General features: G+C 53.7%; 1 long non-coding RNA gene across 1 annotated transcript; it reads left to right on the forward strand.

Moving 5' to 3' along the window:
• Nucleotides 1-1,058: 1,058 nt before the first annotated feature.
• LOC144365917 (uncharacterized) lies at nt 1,059-5,490 on the forward strand. The gene is made up of 3 exons (XR_013424639.1): nt 1,059-1,336; nt 3,709-3,845; nt 4,676-5,490. It is a non-coding gene; the product is annotated as an uncharacterized LOC144365917 (long non-coding RNA).
• The last annotated feature ends 608 nt before the right edge of the window (nt 5,491-6,098 follow it).

The raw sequence follows: 6,098 nt of genomic DNA on the forward strand, positions 1-6,098 counted from the left end.
GGTCCTTCTCTAAGGAAATCACCATCAGCACGCAATCTCTTTCCCCACCTAGAGGTCAAAGAGTAAAACAACTCGTAATCTTCCTTCCCAGAGTTCTTCCAGAGGGAACCTCCTGGAGTGAATCCCCGGCCCCCAGAAGCCGTCTTGCCATGTTGCCCAGGCTAGCCTCAAACGCCTGCAATCAAGTGCCCTCCTGCCTCCGCTTCCTGAGTAGCTGGGACCTCGGATGCACACCATCACACCACACAGGTTCTTAAATCCGCTGACTTTACACAGTAATTCTGTTTTCCTAGCACAGGAATTCCTATAACAGTTTCTACTTCTTTCGGTTATTTAGTACATACAATCTCATTTTCATAGTAGACAAAACAAAAATCATACATTTTTTCTGGAGGAAATCAATCATTTTTCCTGGAAGGGGCATTTGCTCATAAAAAGATGGGAGATTCAGATTCCAATCCAGGCTCTGCTACAGACTGACCAGCTGGGCAACCCTGAGAAAGTCATTGACCCTCTCTGGTCCTCCCTTTTCTCATTAGTGAAATTGAAAAGTTATGTGTATAATCTTTAAGATCTCCTTTAGCTTGGTGATTTAGAAAATCACCAATGTATGTAATGTATATAGATATGTAATTTATGTATACATGTAATACAATGTATATAATGTATGAATTATATACATTATCTCAGGGTTGAATAATGCTATAATCTTCTTGTCCTTTTTCATTGCAACACAGTTGCACTGTTTCTGTTTTCTACCCTATAAAAACAAGAATCAAACTTTTAAAAAAATCCATGCATCATTCAGAGAAACGTTTTTTATTGCCTTTACATGTGGTACCACCCATTGAGCATATCTTCAACATAGTTTTGCTGAATGAACGAGTGAACGATTCTCTAGTAGGTGTTTGCCAAAAGTTCCAAGAATAATAGTTCACATTCCCTTGTAGGTTTGATTCTTTCCAGAAAGCTCGCTTAGATTTTTTTTTTCTCCTACCAAAATTGGCCTTGAGTCACTGATATGATTCATAACTTTAAAAAACAGGTTGAACCTGAAATCACCCTGGCAGGAAATGAGCTGAGGAGCAGAGATCAAGCGAAGGGGAGAGGCCCCCTCGAAAAAACTAAAAACGAGAAAGAGGAAGAAGAGGTCACTCTTCATCTCGTTTTCCAGCTCCTGATACGAAGTGAGTGAGGAAATGTCAACAAGGAGTTGATTCTCATTTCTTTGACTGCGTTGGTTCAAAGAGTAAAATCAAATGAAAGAGCAGAACAATGACATCTCCCCATGCACACGGCGCAGTCCCAGGTGTGGTGCTCCCCACTCCACCCCCGGGTGAGTCATTCGGCCGGCGGGAGGGAAGCAGAAGAGCTCTGTGGGCGAGGCCAGGTGCACAGGGAGCCAGGCTGGGCCTTGGGCCCCCCTCAGATCCACTGATGCCAGGCGGGAGAGCCGGAGGGAACAGCAGGGCTGGCCGTGGGAGGGCACCACCGGCCCTGCTGGCCTCTTTGGAAGGGGAGCCGTGGTGGAGGAGCAAGATGCCCAGGTGGCCTGAGGGGCCAGGACGGACGGGGCCAGGCCATGATGGGTTTGAAGGAGGCCCCTAAAGCAGTAGAGAGTGGCTCCAGCCTCCTGCGCCCGTGTCCTCTGTGCAGCCCAAGCTCCCAGGAGGGGAGGCTCCCAGCCAGGAAGCCGCCTGCTCGGCCGGGTGCTTTCCCTTGGGTTGCGGCAGGTCCTCGTGTTTGGGCCGAAGCCCATAAAAGTCACGGTTCTGGGAAGGTACACGGGGCACCCTGGGAGCAGACGACCCAGAGAGAGGGTCGGGGGGCTTCAGGCCGTAGCTGGTGCCAGGCAGCTCCGGCACCTCCCGGGGGTGGGGGAGGAGGCTCCCTGCCCTGCACCCACTCAACTCACTCTCCTCGGCCGTGCTCCGCGGGCACAGCTACTCAGAGCTCTCCCTAGTGGGTCACACTCCATGGACCCAAGAGCTCCCCTCCCCAGTGGCCTCCAGGCCTCCTCCAAGGTCCCACACTAGCCTCTTCTCTTCCGGACAGAAGAGCCAGAGTAACCTCCCGGCCTGCAGGGGGCATGGGCGGTGTGGAGAGGTGGTGGGGTGCACAGAGCTTATCTAGGCAGAGCTTAGGGTGCCCCACGCAGGCCACGTGCAGAGAGACCTCTGAGGTCCAGGACGGAGCCCATGCAGGGAGGGAAGGGTGGCGGCTGGCGTGGGCTGGGGCAGGACCAGCCTCTCCCGCCATCCTGTGCTGGTGTGTAGCATCAGGTAGTCCAGGAATCCCAAACTGGACCCTGCCTGCCAAGTGTCTTGTCACTATCAAAGGACAGACCAAATGTCACCAATAAGCTGTGAGCGTGGCTTAGGCTCTTAGACCACCGTCGTGTGAGCCTACCTTGGTACTCTTGCCTTGGCCCTGGAAAATGCTGGAAGTGGGTGGCACACCGTGTATTTCAATCCACATGGGATATTTATGGCCCTCCTGGTGACAGACTTGAATTTGGTTGGTTTCAATTTGGTCGAATTCAATCGGGAAAGATTGGGTCTTTGCTACCTACCGATTTTTCAGTCTGTCAAAGAGATTGTTAGGTTTCCATATCCTGGAGCAAGGTTTAGCCCGGTGTCCATAATTCACGACACTTTCAGAAGAGGGGCTATAGTTTTTGGAATAAAGAAAAATTGAAGGTGTCGGGTTGGATTAGGGTTTCAAGAAGTGACTCTAGTGACAGCTTCTCATTTGACTTGAATTTCTAGACACTCTTCCTAAGTGTGTTCATTAAAGGACTTGGTGAGGAGGAGTATTGAGCAAATTCATGAGTTTTCTGTATTTCAGTTTATGTTAGAGAGAACGCTATCACAATATTTAAGCAAGTTCAATTCTAAAAATATTCTAATGGAGCTGGAAAATGGCATTTGTTATTACTATGGCAACTGTCCGGGGCTGCTAAGCTCCCTTGTCTCGCTGCCCCACACCTCATCAAAACACCACAATGACACCAAAGTCCTATTAAATGCGTCCCGACACCGACAGGACCGGTTTAGCAGTCTGTCCCCGACAGGGCAAATGGGCCCGGTTGCCACGGAGGCCCATCTTCAAAGGCTCCTGCTTTTGCTCTTTTCCTGACGGCAATCACGGGGAATCGTGTCGTTGCAAAATGCCAGTTGCCATGGATAAAGTGTCTCGAAGAAGGTCTTTGAGAGGAGCAGAACATCTTTTCCTCTTCTTGGTTCCATCCGCCATATTGGTTTGGGTTTTGTGCTTTCAATTAATGGTTGCAGAAACGGGGCTGGTGTCCCACCGTCTCGAGGCGCAGAGGTGAGACTGAGTTCACTCACGCTCCAGCGAGACTCAGCACATCAGGATGATTCTGGGTGTCCTTCCTCACTCCTCCCCTGCCCCAGGAGCCAAGCCCCGGGCCTCACCCTGTGGGTCTGCCCTGGTGCTCCTCCCCTGCCCCCTGCCCACCACCTTGGTGTTATCACCAGTGGCTCTTTGCTCTAACAAGGTTAGTTCCTTGGAGAAGCTGGACAAGGGAATCTGGAGTGGGCGCTGCACTCTGAGCACAGGGAAAGGAGTCCACTGACTTTCTCTGACAGCCGGGTGTGGGGTCATCTCTAGAATTCGCCCACGGAGCAGCTCTCCAGGGCTTGGTTCCCGGCCTAGGCCCTCACCTTTCCCTCGCCGTCTCTTTAGGTGCCTCCATCCCACAGCTGTTGCAGAAATGGAAGGAGACGCAGAACTACAGAAGGGGCTCCAGGCTTGGGGACCTGCCCCACCTGTGAGGAAAAGCTGGACTCCTTGTCACTCAGCAGAAAATGCGTCAATTGCAGGTGAGACGCAGGCCACCTTAGTGGCCTGTCCTCTGAGTGACAGTCTCTTGCTGTGACAACTAGGGTTAAAATCCAGCTGCCATCTTCCTCTTGGGAGATCCTTTTCTTAACTATTTAATCCCCAGCAGATGTGACCACACAGTTGGCCTAAAGAGCAGCTGGTGACTGAGAGAGAGGCAGGTCTCCTGTCCCTGGGCTTCTACTCTGCCTCTGCACACAGACAGGAAAACCAAAGCACTTGAAAGTGTGAATGAGTCAGTAGATGAGTCACCGTTGAGGGCGGCGAGGATGGGAGTGGAGCTGAGCCTTTCTTGTGTCACTGCGCTCCACGCTTTGAATTAAAGCTTAAGTCCCCCTGGCGGGTCCCGCCTTTTTCTCTGTGGCTTTGTATCTGGTCCACCTCCAGCCTCCTCCTACATCTGTGATGGTGTCCAGGGCTGTCATGGCGCGCTGTCTCCCCCCCCCCCTTAGACCTGCCCCTCACGCAGCCCTGTCCTCACCGGTTTCTTCCTGCAGTCCACAGGCACCGGGAGCCCACCCTGTTCAGGCCCTGAGGGGATTCCGCCCTGGGGTGGTAGAGAGAGGGATTCAGAAGTGCTGAGGGCTGATAAGGTGACGGTGGCTGTAATGGTTCAGCTGTGGTGTCCCCCAGAAGCTCAGGTGTGGACAGTGCAAGAAGGTCCAGAGGAGCAATGCCTGGTGGAGAGAGCCCGCACCCCGTCAGTGATTCGACCCCCTGATGGGATCAGCCACTAATGGGTGATGGGTGTGGCTGGGGAGGTGGGACTTGGGGGCGTGGCTTTGGGGGACATATTTTTTTATCTGGACAGTAGAAACTCTGTCTCCTGATGGTGTGAGCCGCTTCCCTCTGCCTCCCTCTCCCGCCTTGATGTCCAGCCCCACTCGAGCCCCGAGGAATGGAGCCGGCCTTCCGTGGACCGGGCAGACTCTCCCCCTCTACAGCTCATCAGGCCCTTCAGTCGCAGCAGCCAAGAGCTGACCACCTGAGAGATGGGGCGGGGGCAGGAGGCGAGCGCTGTCTTTACAGGCTAGTCAAGACGCCCTGCTGGCCGGCTTCCCGTCATTGTCACCACGACGGCCGTGGCCGACTTCCAGACAGAATGGAGGATTTGGGCTCCCGTGGTGAAGCTTTCATCCTGTGGTCACCTGCAGCGAGGGAGCCACCGTGGCCAGGGCACGTCGTGGAGGAGGACACTCACCTCCGGGTGACGGGAAGAAAGCCCAGGGGCCTGGGTCCCACAGTCCCCTCCAAGGGCACAGCTCCATGACCCAGAGCCTCCCACTAGGCTCCACCCCCTAAAGGTTCTACTCCTTTTCAGTGGCTCCAAGCTGGGGACAAAGCCCTAACCCAGGGGCTTTTGGGGACTTTCCGAGTCCAACCTACGGCAAAGGCCCTGATGACAATGTGACCTCTGTGACCAAGGCAGTGAGGGAGTCACCATGTGGGGATACGGAGTCCCGGGGTCAGGGGCTCAGGCACAGGAAGCCAAGACCACGAGGCCAGAGAGGGCTTGGAACGCTGCTTGGACCAGGCGTGGGGCGGGCAGGTCCTGAGGGCACAGGTGGAAGACTTGGGCTTCTCCTTCTGTTAGGGTCTGTGAACAAGTCAGGATGGCGCCTGGCATTTTGCAGAGGGAGTGGTTTGTGAAGTTACGCCAGCAAGCCATTAAGTGTGGAGATTCCTTATTGGTTGACTGCTGTATCTAGTTTATGTTAATTAAGATAAGCTGTGTGGAATGTATATATACCCCTCCTGTCCTGCAATAAACGGCTCCCACTCCTGCTGTATCAACCCTCACAAGTTGCTCGTCACCCCCGGCTATTTTGCTGCAGCCGGACTGCGGCATCTTTCCTGTGAGATGGGGGCCCCAGGTGGGGGTTGAGCAACCGTGTGACAGGCACTTACTCGCATGTTAGCAAATCACACTGGCTGTCGTGCGGAGAGTGGACTGCTGAGAGTGACGAGCAGGAGCAGGGCCAGGCAGAGGCCACCACCCAGCCCAGGAGGCAGGTGGAGGTCACTGCACAGGTAACGAGAAGTAGCAAGGTCTGGTGACACTGGAGGTGGACCATGGGATTGACGATGGAGAGGAAAACCATGCATGGGTGATTCTACTAAGATGATGACCACAGAGGTGTGATGGCACACACCTGTAATCTCAGCCACTGGGGAGGCTGAGGCAGGAGGATTGTGAGTTCAAAGCCAGCTCAGAAAAAGTGAGGTGCTAAGCA

Source organism: Ictidomys tridecemlineatus, chromosome 8, assembly GCF_052094955.1.
Source record: "Ictidomys tridecemlineatus isolate mIctTri1 chromosome 8, mIctTri1.hap1, whole genome shotgun sequence".
Taxonomy (NCBI): Eukaryota; Metazoa; Chordata; class Mammalia; order Rodentia; family Sciuridae; genus Ictidomys; species Ictidomys tridecemlineatus.